This window comes from Cupressus sempervirens, chromosome 5 (assembly GCF_028749045.1).
Source record: "Cupressus sempervirens isolate cs-2001-9-10 chromosome 5, ASM2874904v1, whole genome shotgun sequence".
NCBI classification, from domain to species: Eukaryota; Viridiplantae; Streptophyta; class Pinopsida; order Cupressales; family Cupressaceae; genus Cupressus; species Cupressus sempervirens.
The window spans coordinates 227,198,982-227,215,761 of NC_143122.1; positions in this window are offsets into that span (position 1 = coordinate 227,198,982).

Genomic DNA, 16,780 nt, shown 5'->3' on the forward strand with positions numbered 1-16,780 from the left:
ATAAGTTATGGGTATTTTGGTGAAAGTGGATGTTTGCAGATTTGAGATTCGTTGAATACAGTCATGTTGCAGCATGTGATGCGGACATATTTTGGAGACTCAAGATCTCTAATGATATTCATTGGAAAGATATGTGAACTACCTTTCATTTCCAACTGGTTTGAATCATTTTTATATATATTTGTGAAAGTTATGGGCATTTGAGTGAAAACTGGTTTTTAACAATTTTCATTGGAGTTACAGACAGTGATTTGTGCTTGAAACTTTATATATCAATGAGATAAATTAATGGCTTATAGATTTGGAAACTAGACTAACAAATGGATGATTTGGAATTTTTTTGGGGTTATTTGATTTTGTTTTGTGAACTTTATGTGATGCCCTAGGCAGGGTTACCAGTTTTGGTTCTGGTTTATGACAGAGAAAATGGGTCTTGGTTCAGAGTATGTAATTTATAAACTGCTTATTGGATTGTTCTTAGATTTGGATATGTTTTAGAATTACTAATTTGGAACAATTTCTCCAAAAAAATTTTCAAGAAGATGTTTAGAACAGAAGTTATGAACAATGGAATCAGACATAGCAATCTAATTGTGTGAGTGAAGATTTTTTCTTTATTGGTGTATAATGTCAGGGTTCTTTGTTGTAATCTTTGAGATGTTCTTGGTTCCTTGAGGGTGTACCAGCCTATTGTGAATCCCTTGAGTTGAACTAAGATTCCTTGAAGATAAATACAGAGGGCTCTGCATTAGATTGGTATCAGAGCTCAGAAGATTCGGAGCATGTAGATGGAAGATGATCTACACCAGATAGTGTTGGGTTATTTTGGATTCTTGTTTTGAGGTTTGTGGTTGCAGAATGGTGCCAATTCACTCAGCTACAATGGGTGGATAGGAGAGGTCTACCAAAGGATCATAGGAGATGATCTAGGGCCAGAGAGGATGGTCCTTTGTGTGTTGCCAATAGACTGGGGAGAGAGGCATGATGGGACTCCCAGGTGAGGAACAAGAGGTTGTGATGCAGCATGGAGGAGTGGACTGAGGAATGAGAAGCACCATAGAGGCAACCAGCATAACTCCATTGATGGGAGTCATTAGTGAAAGAGATAGGAAAGTGGAGGAGGCACCGATCCAGTGATGATGGTGAAGAGGCAAAGGAAAAGATGAGGATTTTGATCTAATATTTTTTCTTGCAGGTTATTGATTCCATGTTTCCAAGGGACTTGGAAACTTTTCAAAGTTGGGAGTATGGTGCAGGAGCACATTAAATTTCAAGAAGACAAAGATATAAAAGCTAGAGAAGCCATTTGTAATAAGTTGTCAAAGGAGGTCTTAATATGATAAATAATGTAAAAATATTTATTTAATTGGTGAATGGATCTATTGACATCCATCTAAAGTCATTTGAGTCATTTTTATTGTATTTGGGTCAAGTTGTAAAGGCTATGAAGCCATTTTTTGTCAAAAATGTAAAAGTTGCGTAAAAAGTTGTAAAATGCAACTTTGAGAAAGTTGTTAATAATAGAAAAATGATGTAAAAAGGTATATGGTTGGTCTTGGGGGTAGTTAGGAAGGTTTATAACTGTCAAATGGATATAAAAATCATTGTATGGTCGAACCAAATCAATTTTGGAGAAGAGGAAATACTTTGATACATTTTTGGTGCATTTTATTATTGCGGTTTTGATTGGTTTTTTTTAGTTTTAGAGTAGTTTCCAGGCCTTGTACAAAAATTTACAACCTGGAAACCATGTAATATAGTAATTTATATATATTATGATGAATACTTCTTCTCATTATTTTTATTTGGTTCAATTTTATGAAGAAATGAATAAGTTATGGGTATTTTGGTGAAAGTGGATGTTTGCAGATTTGAGATTCGTTGAATACAGTCATGTTGCAGCATGTGATGCAGACATATTTTGGAGACTCAAGATCTCTAATGATATTCATTGGAAAGATATGTGAACTAACTTTCATTTCCAATTGGTTTTAATCATTTTTATATATATTTGTGAAAGTTATGGGCATTTGAGTGAAAACTGGTTTTTAACAATTTTTTATTGGAGTTACAGACAGTGATTTGTGCTTGAAACTTTATATATGAATGAGATAAATTAATGGCTTATAGATTTGGAAACTAGACTCACAAATGGATCATTTGGAATTGGTTTGGGGTTATTTGATTATGTTTTGTGAACGTTATGTGATGCCCTAGGCAGGGTTACCAGTTTTGGTTCTGGTTTATGACAGAGAAAATAGGTCTTGGTTCAGAGTATGTAATTTATAATATGCTTATTGGATTGGTCTCAGATTTGGATATGTTTTAGAATTACTAATTTGGAACAATTATTCCAAAATGTTTTTCAAGAAGATGTTTAGAACAGAATTTATGAACAATGGAATCAGACATAGCAATCTAATTATGTGAGTGAAGATTTTTTCTTTATTGGTGTATAATGTCAGGGTTCTTTGTTGTAATCTTTGAGATGTTCTTGGTTCCTTGAGGGTGTACCAGACTATTTTGAATCCCTTGAGTTGAACTAAGATTCCTTGAAGATAAATACAGAGGGCTCTGCATCAGAGTCCATGCCTCTGCATTCCCCTCCTCTCTCGCATCAGGGTATATAGCCTCTGCACATGTGTCTGGTGTATCATCATCTAATACAAAATGATACTCAATAAGATCACCTATGGGACCCAGGAAAATATTCTTGCATGTAATGCAAGTGTGAGGCACACAGACATGTGATGAGCTAGCTGATGATGAACTGGCACTAGCATCATCAACACGAGGAGGCAAGACTGACCTAGCCTGAGATATCATGAGGCTACTCAGCCTATGAATGGCTCTGATGGTTTGAGAGCTAGCCTCGGTCATAATATCTAGATGGTGCACTCGAGAAGGAGGGGAGATATCAGTGGGGGGGGACAAAAGTGTCAGCTTTCTTCCGCTAGGAAGAGGGTCTATCCTGAGGAGCTCCTAGTCCTAAGCCCATGTTGGGCTTCATGCTCCAATAGTTCACTTTAAGTTTCAACACAAATTATGCATATAATTTTTTAAGGAAATAAAATGGTATGTCTAAATTACCATGTGGAGGGATATCAAAGACCATCCACCAACGATCCCAAAAGTTTTCACGTATGGCATCATTTGTGCACCATTTAATGGATAGTTTGAATTTTTTTGGGTCGACTCCTAAACCCATTTTCGGGTTCGCAAAAAGACTAGCCAAATCTTCTTTAGTTATGTTGAGGGTCACAACTTCATCATAGTCCAAACCATCATCAAACATCATGTGCATTTCATCACACCAACGAAGAGTGGCATTTTGTTGGTTCATAAGGGTTTCAATGTTATCCACTATGGTGTTTAATGTGGATAACATTGGAGCCAATGCGGGTACATTATTATATGTCCTATGCAAAATTCTCAACTCGGTGAGGTTTTCATTTATCAAATCCTCAATTCGAGGAGGGTTTTAAGGGGGTAGAGGATCATTTGGTGGACGATTTTGTAGGGGTACTAGATCGTTTGGTGGGGGGTTACGAGAAATATAATTTCCTGCCTCAGTGTCATCATTCTGATTAGCCATTCCTATTGAATTGCAAAATGTAATATATATTTAAAAAAAACCTTAATTTTAACCATTTTTTTCAAAAAAACCTAGATTCAACTAAAACAAACAAAATTATGCAAAAATCTATTAAATTTAGATTAAAAATGAGTGGAAGAAAAAAAAAACCCTACTTGGATATCTGATATCCGATATTGTATCTGATATCTAGTCACCCTTGCAAATTGGCCCCTCGAAATACCAAAAAAAACACTCGCGAGACTGTGTTTTTTTAAAATGTATGTAGCAGATATCGGATATCCGATTTAATATCGAATATCTAATATTATATCGGATATCCAATATGAAATATTATATATAATATAAAGTATATTATATTTTATATTATATATTATATTATAATATATTACTTTTTTATTATTATATTATATCATATTATATATATATTACATTACTATATATTATAATATTAAATATTATATACTTATTATACTATAATATAATATTTTTATATTATAATGATATAATAATATTATTATATTTGTTGATTACGTCAGGTATCGGATATTCGATAAAGCTCGGCCTTACCTTCCAAGTTTGGTACCTGGATAAGTGGACAAAAATTAGAGCAGATTTTAGAGCACTTTTAGACGTCTTCAAACTCCATTTTTTTCACATCGCCACTTTTTGGCACACCATAATCTTGCACATACACAGGTCATCCTATGGCCGATTTCGACTCATATAAATGTTTATAATATGTCCTTAGGGGTCTTAGGATCCTTTGAGACATAAGTCATCATGGAATGTGTCGAAAGAGGTCACAGGTCATCCTATGGCCCTTTTTGACTCATATAAATGATAATAATATGTCCCTAGGGGTCTCTAGGATCCCTAGAGACATGTCATCATGGAATGTGTCGAAAGGGATCATAGGTCATCTTGTGGCCCATTTTGACCCATATAAATGATTATAATATGTCCCTAAGGGTCCTAACATCCCTAGAGACATATGTCATCATGGAATGTGTCAAAAAGGGTCATAGATCATCCTATGGCCCCTTTCAATTCATATAAATGATTATAATATGTCCCTAGGGGACCTAGGACCTCTAGGGACATATGTCATCATATAATGTGTCGAAAGGGGTCATATGTCATCTTATTGCCCCTTTCAACCCATATAAATGATTCTAATATGTCCCTAGGGGTCCTAGGGCCCTTAGAGACATATGTCACCATAGATTATGTCGAAAGGGGTCATAGGTCATCCTATGGCCCCTATTGACCCATATAAACAAATATAATATGTCTATAAGGGTCCTATGACCCGTATAGAGACATATGTCACCATGAAATATGTTGATAGGTGTCATAGGTCATCCGATGGCCCCTTTCGACACGTAAATGATTATAATATGTCGCTAGGGTTCCTAGGGTCACTAGCGACATATGTTCTCATGGAATGTGTTGAAAGTGGTCATAGGTCATCCTATGGCACCTTTCGACCCATATAAATGTTTCTAATATTTCCTTAGGGGTCCTAGGACCCTTAAAGACATATGTCATCATCGAATGTGTCAAAAGTGGTCATAGGTCATCCTATGACCCCTTTTGACCCATATAAACAATTATAATATGTCTCAAGGGGTTGTAGTACCCATAGAGACATACGTCATCATAGAATGAGTTGAAAAGAGTCATAGGTGATCCTATGACCCCTTTCGACTCATATAAACAATTATATATGTCTTTAGGAGTTATTGGACCCCTAGAGACATATTTTGTAATAAAATGTGTCAAAAGGGGTCATAGGTCATCCTATGGCCCCTTTCGACTCATATCAATGATTATAATATGTCCCTATGGGTCTTAGGACCCTTAGAGACATATGTCATCATGGAATGTGTCAAAAGGGGTCATAGGTCATCTTAAGGCCCCTTTTTACCCATATAAATGATTATAATATCTCCTTAGGGGTCCTAGGACCCTTAGAGACATATGTCATCACGAAATGTATCGAAAGAGGTCATCAGTCATCCTATGGCCCCTTTCGGCCTATATAAATGATTATAATATCCCTACAAGTCATAAGACCCCTATGGACATATGTCATCATGAAATATTTTGAAAGGGGTCATAGGTCATCCTATGGCCTCCTTCGACCCATATAAATGATTATAATATGTCCTTAGGGGTCTTAGGATTCCTAGATACATATGTCATAATGAAATTTTTCGAAAGGGATCATAAATCATCCTATGGCCCCTTTGGACCTATATAAATGATTATAATATGTCCTTAGAGATCCTAAGACCCCTAGAGACATATGTCATCATGGAATGTGTTAAAAAGGGTCATAGGTCATCCTATGGCCCCTTTCCACCCATATAAACAATTATAATATGTAGTTAGGTATCCTAAGACCCCTAGAGACATATGTTGTAAGAAAATGTGTTGAAAGGGGTCGTAGGTCAACCTATGGCCCCTTTCGACTAATATGAATGATTATAATATATTCGTAGGGGTCTTACGACACTTAGAGATATGTTATCATGGAATGTGTCGAAAGGGGTCATAGGTCATCCTATGATCCCATTCGATCAATATAAATGATTATAATATGTCCCTAGGAGTCTTAGGACACTTAGATACATATGTCATAATAAAATGTGTCAAAAGAGATCATAGGTCATCCTAGTGCCCCTTACGACCCATATAAATGATTCTAATATGTTTGTATGGGTCTTAAGACCTTAGAGAGATACGTCATCATGGAATGTGTCGAAAGGGGTCATAGGTCATCCTATGGTCCCATTCAACCCATATAAAGAATTATAATATGTCACGAGGGGTCCTAAGACGCCTAGAAATATATGTTGTAATAAAATGTGTTCAAAGTGGTCATAGGTCTTGCTAATGCCCCTTTTATACCTTATAAACAATTCTAATATGTCATTAGGGGTCCTAGGATCCATATAGACATATGTCATCATAAAATGAGTTGTAACGGGTCAAAGGTCATCCTATGGCCACTTTTGACCTATATAAACGATTATAATATGTCCCTAGGGGTCCTAGGATGCTTACAGACATATGTCATCATAGAATGTGTCAAAAGGGGTCATAGGTCATCATATGGCCCCTTCGATCCATATAAATGATTGTAATATGTCCGTAGGGGTCTCAGGATCCCTAGCGACATATGTCATAATGGAATATGTCGAAAGGGGTCATCAGTCAACCTATGGCCCCTTTCAACCCATATAAATGATTATAATATCTGTAGGACCCTTAGGGACATATGTTATCATGGAATGTGTTCAAAGTGGTTATAGGCCAACCTATGGCTCCTTTCGACCCATATAAATGATTATATAATGTCCCTATGGGTTATAGGATCCTTAAAAAAATATGTTATCATGGACTATGTCGAAAGGGGACATAGGTCATCCTATGGCCTCTTTTGACCCATATAAATGAGTATAATATTTCCCTAAGAGTCTTAGGATTCGTACATACATATGTCATCATGGAATGTGTCAAAAAGAGTCATAGGTCATCGTATGGTCCCTTTCGATCTATAAAAAGAATTATAATATGTCCATAGGCGTCTTACAACCCGTATAGACATATGTCATCATGGTATGTGTTGAAAGGGGTCATAAGTTATCCTATGGCCCCTTTCAATTTATATAAATGAGTATAATATCTATGGAATGTGTCGAAAGGGGTCATAGGTCATCATATGGCCCCTTTCGACACATATAAATGATTATAATAAGTCCCTAGGGGTCATAGGATCCCTAGAGACATATGTCATCATGGAATGTGTTGAAAGGGGTCATAGGTCATCCTATGGCCCCTTTCAACCCATATAAATGATTATAAAATGTCCCTAAGGGTTCTAGGATTTCTAGAGACATATGTCATCATGGAATGTGTCGAAATAGGTCATAGGTCATCCTATGGCCCATTTTGACCCATATAAACGATTATAATATGTTCCTAGGGGTCCTAAGATTCGGAAAGACATATGTTATGATTGAATATGTCAAAAGAGGTTATAGGTCATCCTATGGCCCCTTTCAACCCATATAAATAATTATAATATGTCCCTAAAGGTCCTAAGATCCTTAGAGACATGTCATTATGGAATCTGTCGAAAGGAGTCATATGTCATTATATTGCTCCTTTCGACCCATATAAATGATTCTAATATGTATGTAGGGGTCCTAGGGCTCTTAGAGACATATGTCATCATGGATTGTACCGAAAGGGGTCATAGGTCATCCTATGGCCCCTGTTGACACATATAAATAATTATAATATGTACATAAGGGTCCTATGACCCCTATAGAGAAATATGTTGTCATAGAATATTTTGAAAGCTGTCATAGGTCATCCTATGACCCCTTTCGACAGAAAAATGATTATAATATATCAGTAGGGGTCCTATGATTATTAAAAAAAAAATCATCATTGAATGTGTTGAAAGGGGTCATATGTCATCCTATGGCTCTTTTTGACCCATATAAAAGATTATAATATTTTCCTAAGGGTCGTAGGATCCGTAAAGACATATGTCATCATGGAATGTGTCAAAAGGGGTCATAGGTCATATAGTTACCCCTTTTGACCCATATAAATGATTGTAATATGTTTCAAAGGGTCTTAGGGCACATAGAGAAATATGTCATCATGGAATGTGTCAAAATTGTTCATAGGTTATTCTATGGCCCCATTCAAATAATATAAATGATTATGATATATCCTTAGGCATCCTACGACCCCTAAAGACATATGTCATCATGAAATGTGTCGAAAGCGGTCATAAGTCATCCTATGGCTCCTTTTGACCCATATAAACAATTATAATGTGTCTCTTGGGGTCGTAGTACCCATAGAGACATATGTCATCATAGAATGGGTCAAAAAGTGTCGTAGGTCATCCTATGACACCTTTCGACCCATATAAATGATTATAATGTCTCCAAGGGTCATTGGACCCCTAGAGACATATGTAGTAATAAAATGTGTCAAAAGGGGGTCATAGGTCATCCTATGGCCTCTTTTGACCCATTTAAACAATTATAATATGTCCCTATGGATCGTAGGACCCTTAGAGACATGTCATCATGGAATGTGTCAAAAGGGTTCATAGGTCATCCTATGGTCCCTTTTGACCCATATAAATGATTATAATATCTCTCTAGGGGTCCTATAACCCTTCGAGATAGATTTCATCATGAAATATATCAAAAGGGGTTATAAGTCATCCTATGGTCCCTTTCGACCCATATAAATGATTATAATATGTCCCTAGGGGTCGTAGGAAACTTATGGACATATGTCATCATAGAATGTGTTGAAAGGGGTCATAGGTCATCCAATTGCCTCTTTAGATCCATATAAATGATTATAATATGTCCCTAAGGGTCCTAAGATCCCAAGATACATATGTCATTGATGCAGGAGCATATTGCATGGGAAACTTATTGAAAAATAAAAAAACAAAAAACAAAAAATAGAAAAAAAAAAATTCTGGAGGAGAGAGAAAGTGACAAAAATTAGAGGAGAAATAATAAAAAATAAAAAATGAGAAAAGAAAGGAAAATTGGATTTCTATTTTTGAGGTGCATAGGTGGTATTATAGAAAAAATAAAAAATAAATTGTTGTCATTCCATTTATCGAGGTGTGTGGGTAGAATTCTAAAAAGTTATGAATATTGTAGAAAGTTGTGTAAGTTGTAGAAGGTTGTGGAAGTTGTAGAAGGTTGTGGAGGAATTCTAGAAGGTTGTGGATAGGTCATGCATTGGGTGGTAAGTGCCTATTTAAGCAAGGCATATGAGCATTTCTAATTAAGCTCAAGGAGAAGCTTGAGGAGTGGAAGCTCAAGGAGAAGCTCAAGGAGTAGCTTGAGAAGTAGAAGCTCAAGAAGAATCTTGAGAAGGAGAAGCTTGAGAAGTGGAAATCTTGGAAGGCTTCAAGGTGTGAAAGAGGAAGTGAAGAGTGAGCTTTCTTGATTCTGTAGACAGAGTGTCAAATGTGAGGCAGTTTACAGCAAGATTGTGATGGACTTGTGAGTGTGTAGACAGAGCGCTGAATGTGAGGCAGTTTACACTTGGATCTTGGATTAGGTTTGCGAGAAGAGCTAGTGACTGTAATTTAGAAACAAGCAGGTTTCTTGGTGGTTTGTGAACACAAGTTGAGATCTCAAAGGTTTCTACCAGAGTGTGGATCTGGACTAGCTTGGGTTTGGGTTGGATCTTGAGAGATCTTGTAGAGATGCTAAGGATTTTCAAGTATAATAAAAGAGTTCTTTGGGAAGCATTTTATTTTCTTGGTCTTCATATTGTTGAATTCTTGGTTGTGAGTTGGTAAGGGTGGTGTGGCCCTTCGTCAGTGGTATCAGAGCGTACCTTCATCAAGTGGTATCAGAGTCGTACTTCATCAAGTGGTATCAGAGCAGGAGTTCCTGAGTGTACAAGCAGATCACCAAAGTGTGAGGCAATTTGTACTAAGACCTTGGTTGGGTGGATTTTATCAAAGCAGGAGTTCTTGAGTGTACAAGTAGATCGCCGAAGTGTGAGGCAACTTGTACCAGGACCTTGGTTGGGTGAAGTTTATCAGAGCAGGATTTCCTGAGTGTACAAGCAGATTTCCAAAGTGTGAGGCAGTTTGTACTAGGACCTTGGTTGGGTGAAATTTATTAGAGTGGGAGTTCCTGAGCATGTAAACAGATCACCGAAGCTAAGGCAATTTGCACTAGGACCTTGGGAGGACATGTAGATTGATCGATGGATGCAGAGATGGAAGACTGGACTTGTTGAGGCCCTTTGTTAGTGGTATCAGAGTGTACCTTCGTCAAGTGGTATTAGAGCATACCTTCATTAGTTTGGAATGTGTTGATGGAGATCTACATGTGGCTGCTAATATGGAGTTTGTTGCTGCTAGTGTGGATTCACTAGTTGCTGATGAGAATGAAGTTTTGTTGATTAAGCATTATGTTTAGTTTGTTCCTGGAAGTGAGCATGTTGATTGGATGGTTGAGATTTTGGTGTTTGATAGAGTAATGCAGATGTGGAAGATTTGCATGGTGGTTTTATTGTCCCTATTGAGGTGGAAACCTTTAGTGAAGATGAAGATGGTTGTAGATCTTTCTTTTTGGCATCAAAGTGTGGAGCACACTTTTCTATCTACCGGGGGAGTCTGATGCAGGAGCATCTTGCATGGGAAAATTATTGAAAAAAACAAAAATTGGAAAAAAAAAAAAATAATTTTGGAGGAGAGAGAAAGTGATGAAAATTAGAGGAGAAATAATAAAAAATAAAAAAGGAGAAAAGAAAGGAAAATGGGATTTCTATTTTCGAGGTGCATAGGTGGCATAATAGAAAAAATAAAAAATAAATTGTTGTCATTCCATTTATCGAAGTGTGTGGGTAGAATTTTAGAAAGTTGTGGAAGTTGTAGAAGGTTGTGGAAGTTGTAGAAGGTTGTGGATAAGTCATGCATTGGGTGGTAAATGCCTATTTAAGCAAGGCATATGAGCATTTCTAATTAAGCTCAAGGAGAAGCTTGAGGATTGGAAGCTAAGGAGAAGCTCAAGGAGTAGCTTGAGAAGTAGAAGCTCAAGAAGAAGCTTGAGAAGGAGAAGCTTGAGAAGTGGAAAGCTTGGAAGGCTTCAAGGTGTGAAAGAGGAAGTGAAGAGTGAGCTTTTTTGAGTCTGTAGACAGAGCACCAAATGTGAGGCAGTTTACAGCAGGATTGTGATGGACTTGTGAGTGTGTAGATAGAGCACCGAATGTGAGGCAATTTATACTTGGATCTTGGATTAGGTTTGTGAGAAGAGCTAGTGACTACGGTTTAGAAACAAGGAAGTTGCCTGGTGGCTTACGAGCACAAGTTGAGATCTTGGAGGTTTCTACTAGAGTGTGGATCTGGACTAGCTTGGGTTTGGGTTGGATCTTGAGAGATCTTGTAGAGATGCTAAGGATTTTCAAGTATAATAAAAGAGTTCTTTGGGATGCATTTAATTTAATTGGTCTTCATATTGTTGCATTCTTGGTTATGAGTTGGTAAGGGTGGTGTGGCCCTTCGTTAGTGGTATCAGAGCGTACCTTCATCAATCATCATAAAATTTGTCTAAAGGGGTCGTACGTCATCCTATGGCCCCTTTCGAACCATATAAAATATTATAATATGTCCTTAGGGGTCCTAAGACCCCTAGAGACATATGTCATCGTGGAATGTGTTGAAATGGGGCATAGGTCATCCTATGGCCCATTTTAATCCATATAAATTATTATAATTTGTCCCTAAAAGTTCTAAAACTCGTATAGACATATGTCATCATGGAATGTGTCAAAAAGGTTCATAGGTCATCCTATAGCCCCTTTCAACCTATATAAATGATTATAATATGTACTTAGTTATCCTACGACCCCTAAAGACATATGTTGTAAGAAAATGTATCAAAAGAGGTCATAGGTCATCCTATGGCCCCTTTCAACGAATATGAAAGATTATAATATGTTCGTAGGAGTCCTACGACTCTTAGAGACATATGTCATTATAGAATGTATCGAAAGGGGTCATAGGTCATCCTATGACCCCATTCGACCCATATAAATGATTATAATATGTTCTTAGGGGTCCTAGGACCCTTAGATACATATGTCATAATAAAATGTGTCGAAACAAATCATAGGTCATCCTAGTGCCCCTTACAACCCATATAAATGATTCTAATATGTTTGTTAGGGTCCTAAGACCCTTAGAGAGATATGTCATCATAAAATGTGTCGAAACGGGTCATAGGTCATCCTATGATCCCATTTAACCGTTATAAATGATTATAATATGTCACTAAGGGTCACATATGTTGTAATAAAATGTGTTAAAAGTGGTCATAGGTCTTGCTAATGCCCATTTCGACCCATATAAATTATTCTAATATGTCCCTAGGGGTCTTAAGATCTCTACAGACATATGTCATCATGAAATGTGTCAAAACGGGTCATAAGTCATCCTATGACCCATTTTGACCCATATAAATGATTATAATATGTTTCTAGGGGTCTTAGGATCTCTAAAGACATGTCATCATGAAATTTTTTGAAAGGGGTCATAAGTCATCCTATGGCCCCTTTCGACCCATATAAATGATTATAATATGTCTCTATGGGTTGTAAGACTCCTAAAGACATATGCCATCATAGAATGTGTCAAAAGGGGTCATAGGTCATCCTATGGTCCCTTTCAATCTATATAAATGATTATAACATGTCCCTAAGGGTCGTAGGACCCGTATAGACATATGTAGTCATGAATTGTGTCAAAAGGGGTCATAGGTTATCCTATGACCCCTTTCCACCCAAATAAATGATTACAATATGTCCATAGGCATCCTAGCACCCGTAGAGACATATGTCGTCATGGAATGTGTTTTGACCTATATAAATGATTATAATATTTTCCTAAGGATCCTAAGACCCCTAGAGACATATGTCATCATGAAATGTTTTGAAAGGGGTCATAGGTAATCCTATGACCCCTTTCGACCCATATAAATTATTATAATATGTACTTAGGTTTCCTAAAATTTTTAAAGACATATGTTCGTAGGGATTTTAGGACCCATATAAATGATTATAATATGTTTTTAGGGGTCATAAGACCCCTAAATACATATGTTGTAATAAAATGTGAGCCCATAAATACAAATGTCGTCATGGAATGTGTTGAAAGGGGTCATAGATCATCTTACGGCCCCTTTCATCCCAAAATGATTATAATATGTCCGTAAGGGTCCTATGACCCCTAGAGAGATATGTCATTATGGAATGTGTCGAAAGGGGTCATAGGTCATCCTCTAGACCCTTTCAACTCAAATAAATGATTATAATATATTCCTAGGGGTCTTAACACCCTTAGAGACATATGTCTTCAAGGAATGTGTTTTTACTCATACAAATGATTATAATATTTTTCTAAAGGCCCTAGGATCACCAAAGACATGTCGTCATGAAATATGTTGAAAGGGGTCATAGGTCATCCTATGGCCCCTTTCGACCTATATAAACAATTATAATATGTCCCTAGGTATCTTAAGATTCCAATAGACATATGTCATCATGAAATGTCTTAAAATGGGTCATATGTTATCCTATAACCCATTTCGACCAATATAAATGATTATAATATTTGCCTAGGGGTCTTAGGACCCCTATAGACATATGTTGTATTAAAATGTGTCAAAAGGGGTCATATGTCATCCTATGGCCCCTTTTAACCCATATAAACATATATAATATGTTAGTAAGGGTCTTAAGTCCCTTAGAGACATATGTTTTTATAGAATGTGTCAAAAGGTGTCATAGGTCATCTTATGACCCCTTACAACTCATATAAAAGATTATAATATGTCCCTATGGGTCCTAGGACCCTTAGAGATATATCGTTATATAATATGTCGAAAGGGGTCATAGGTCATCATTTGCCCTTTTTGACCCATATAAATTATTCTAATATGTCTCTAAGCATCATAGGACCTCTAGAGACATATGTCATCATGGAATGTGTCAAAATTGGTCACAGGTCATCTTATGGACCCTTTCAACTCATATAAATGATTATAATATGGTCCCTAAAGACATATGTTGTAATAAAATGTGTCGAAAGGGGTCATATGTCATCCTATGACCCCTTTCAACTCATATAAGAAATTATAATATGTTTGTAGGGGTCTTAGAACCCTTAGAGACATATGTCATTAGGAAATGTGTCAAAAGGTATCGTAGGTCATCAAATGATCCCTTTCAACCCATATAAATGATTATACTATGTCCCTAGGGGTTGTAGGACCGCTAGAGACATATCTTGTAATAAAATGTGTCGAAAAGGGTCATATATCATCCTATGGCCCCTTTCAACCCATATAAACTATTCTAATATGTCCTTAAGGGTCCTAGGACCCTTAGAGACATATATCATCATGGAATGTGTCGAAAGGGGTCATAGGTCATCCTATGGCCCCTTTCAACTCATATAAACAATTATAATATGTCCCCAAGGGTATTAGGATCTCTAAAGACACATGTCATCATAAAATGTGTCAAATGGGGTCATAGGTCATCATATGCCCCTTTTGACCCATATAAATTATTCTAATATGTTCTTAAGGGTCTCGGGGCCCTTGTAGACATATGTCATCATGGAATGTGTTAAAATTGGTCGTAGGTCATCCTATGACCCCTTTATACCCATATAAATTATTATAATATGTCTTTAGAGGTCCTAAAGACATATGCCATCATAGAATGTGTCGAAAGTGGTCATAGGTCATCTTATGGCCCCTTTTGACTCATATAAACAATTCTAATATGTTTTTAAGAGTTCCATGACCCATAGAGATATATGTTGTCATAGAATATGTCGAAAGGAGTCATAGGTCATTCTATAACCCCTTTCGAACCATATAATCGATTATAATATATTCCTAAGGGTCATTGGACCCCTAAAGACATATGTTGTAAGAAAATATGTCCAAAGAGGTCATAGGTCATCTTATGGCTCCTTTCGATGCATATAAACGATTATAATATGTCCCTATGAGTCCTAACACCAATAGAGACATATGTCATCATGGAATGTGTCAAAAGGGGTCATAGGTCATCTTGTGAAACCTTTTAACCCATATAAATGATAATAACATGTCTTTAAGGGTCATAGGACCCCTAGAGACATATGTCATCATGGAATATGTCGAAAGGGGTCATAGGTTATCCTATTACCCCTTTCAACTCATATAAATGATTATAATATGTCCCTAGAGGTCCTAGGAACCCTAGAGACATATGTCATCATAGAATATTTTGAAAGGGGTCATAGTTCATCCTATAGCTCCTTTCAACCCATATAAATGATTATAATATTTTCTTCGGTGTCCTAGAACCTCTAAGGACATACGTAATAAGGGAATGTGTTGAAAGGGCTCATAGATCATCCTATGGCTCCTTCTAACCCATATAAATGATTATAATATGTCCCTAGGGGTCCTAGGATCCCTAGAGACACATGTCATTATGAAATGCATCAAAATGGGTGATAGGTCATCCTATGGCCCCTTTTGACTCATAGAAATGATTATAATATGTCCTTAGGGGTCCTAGGATCCTTATAAACATATGTCATCATGGATAATGTCGAAAGGGGTCATATGTCATCTTGTGGCTCCATTCGACCCATATAAATGATTATAATATGTCCCTAGGGGTCCTAAGATCCCTAGAGATGTATGTCATCATGGAATGTGTCGAAAGGGGTCATAAGTCATCCTATGACCCCTTTTGACCCATATAAACGATTATAATATGTTCTTAAGGGTCCTAAGACCCCTTAAGACATATGTTGTAATAAAATGTGTCGCAATGAGTCATATGTCATTCTATGGCCCCTTTCAACCCATATAAACAAATTAATATGTCTGTAGGGGTCCTAGGACCCGTAGAGACATATGTCGTTATGGAATGTGTCAAAAAACCTATGACCTCTTTCAACCCATATAAATGATTATAATATGTCCCTAGGGGTAGTAGTATCCCTAGAGACATATGTTGTAATAAAATTTGTTGAAAGGGATCATACGTCATTCTATGACCCGTTTTGACTCATATAAATGATTCTAATATGTCCCTAAGGTTCTTAGGGCCCCTAGTGACATATGTCATCATGGAATGTGTCAAAAGTAATCATAGATCATCCTATGACACTTTTCAACCCAAATAAATGATTATAATATTTTCTTATGAGTCCTAGGACCCACAAAGACATTTGTTGTGATAGAATGTGTCCAAAGATATAATAACTCATTCTATGGCCTCTTTCGACACATATAAATAATTATAAAATATCCCTAAGGGTCCTAGGATCCATAAATACATATTTCGTCATAGAAAAGTGTCGAAAGGAGTCATAGGTCATCCTATGACCCCTTTTGACCAAAAAAAATGATTATAATATGTCTCTAGGGGTCCTTGGAGCCCTAGCGACATATGTTGTAATAACATGTGTTGAAAGGGGTCATAGGTTATCCTATGGCCCCTTTCAAACCATATAAATGATTAGAATATGTCTCGATGGGTTTTAGGACTCATACAAACATATGTCATTATTGAATGTGTCAAAAGAGATTATAAGTC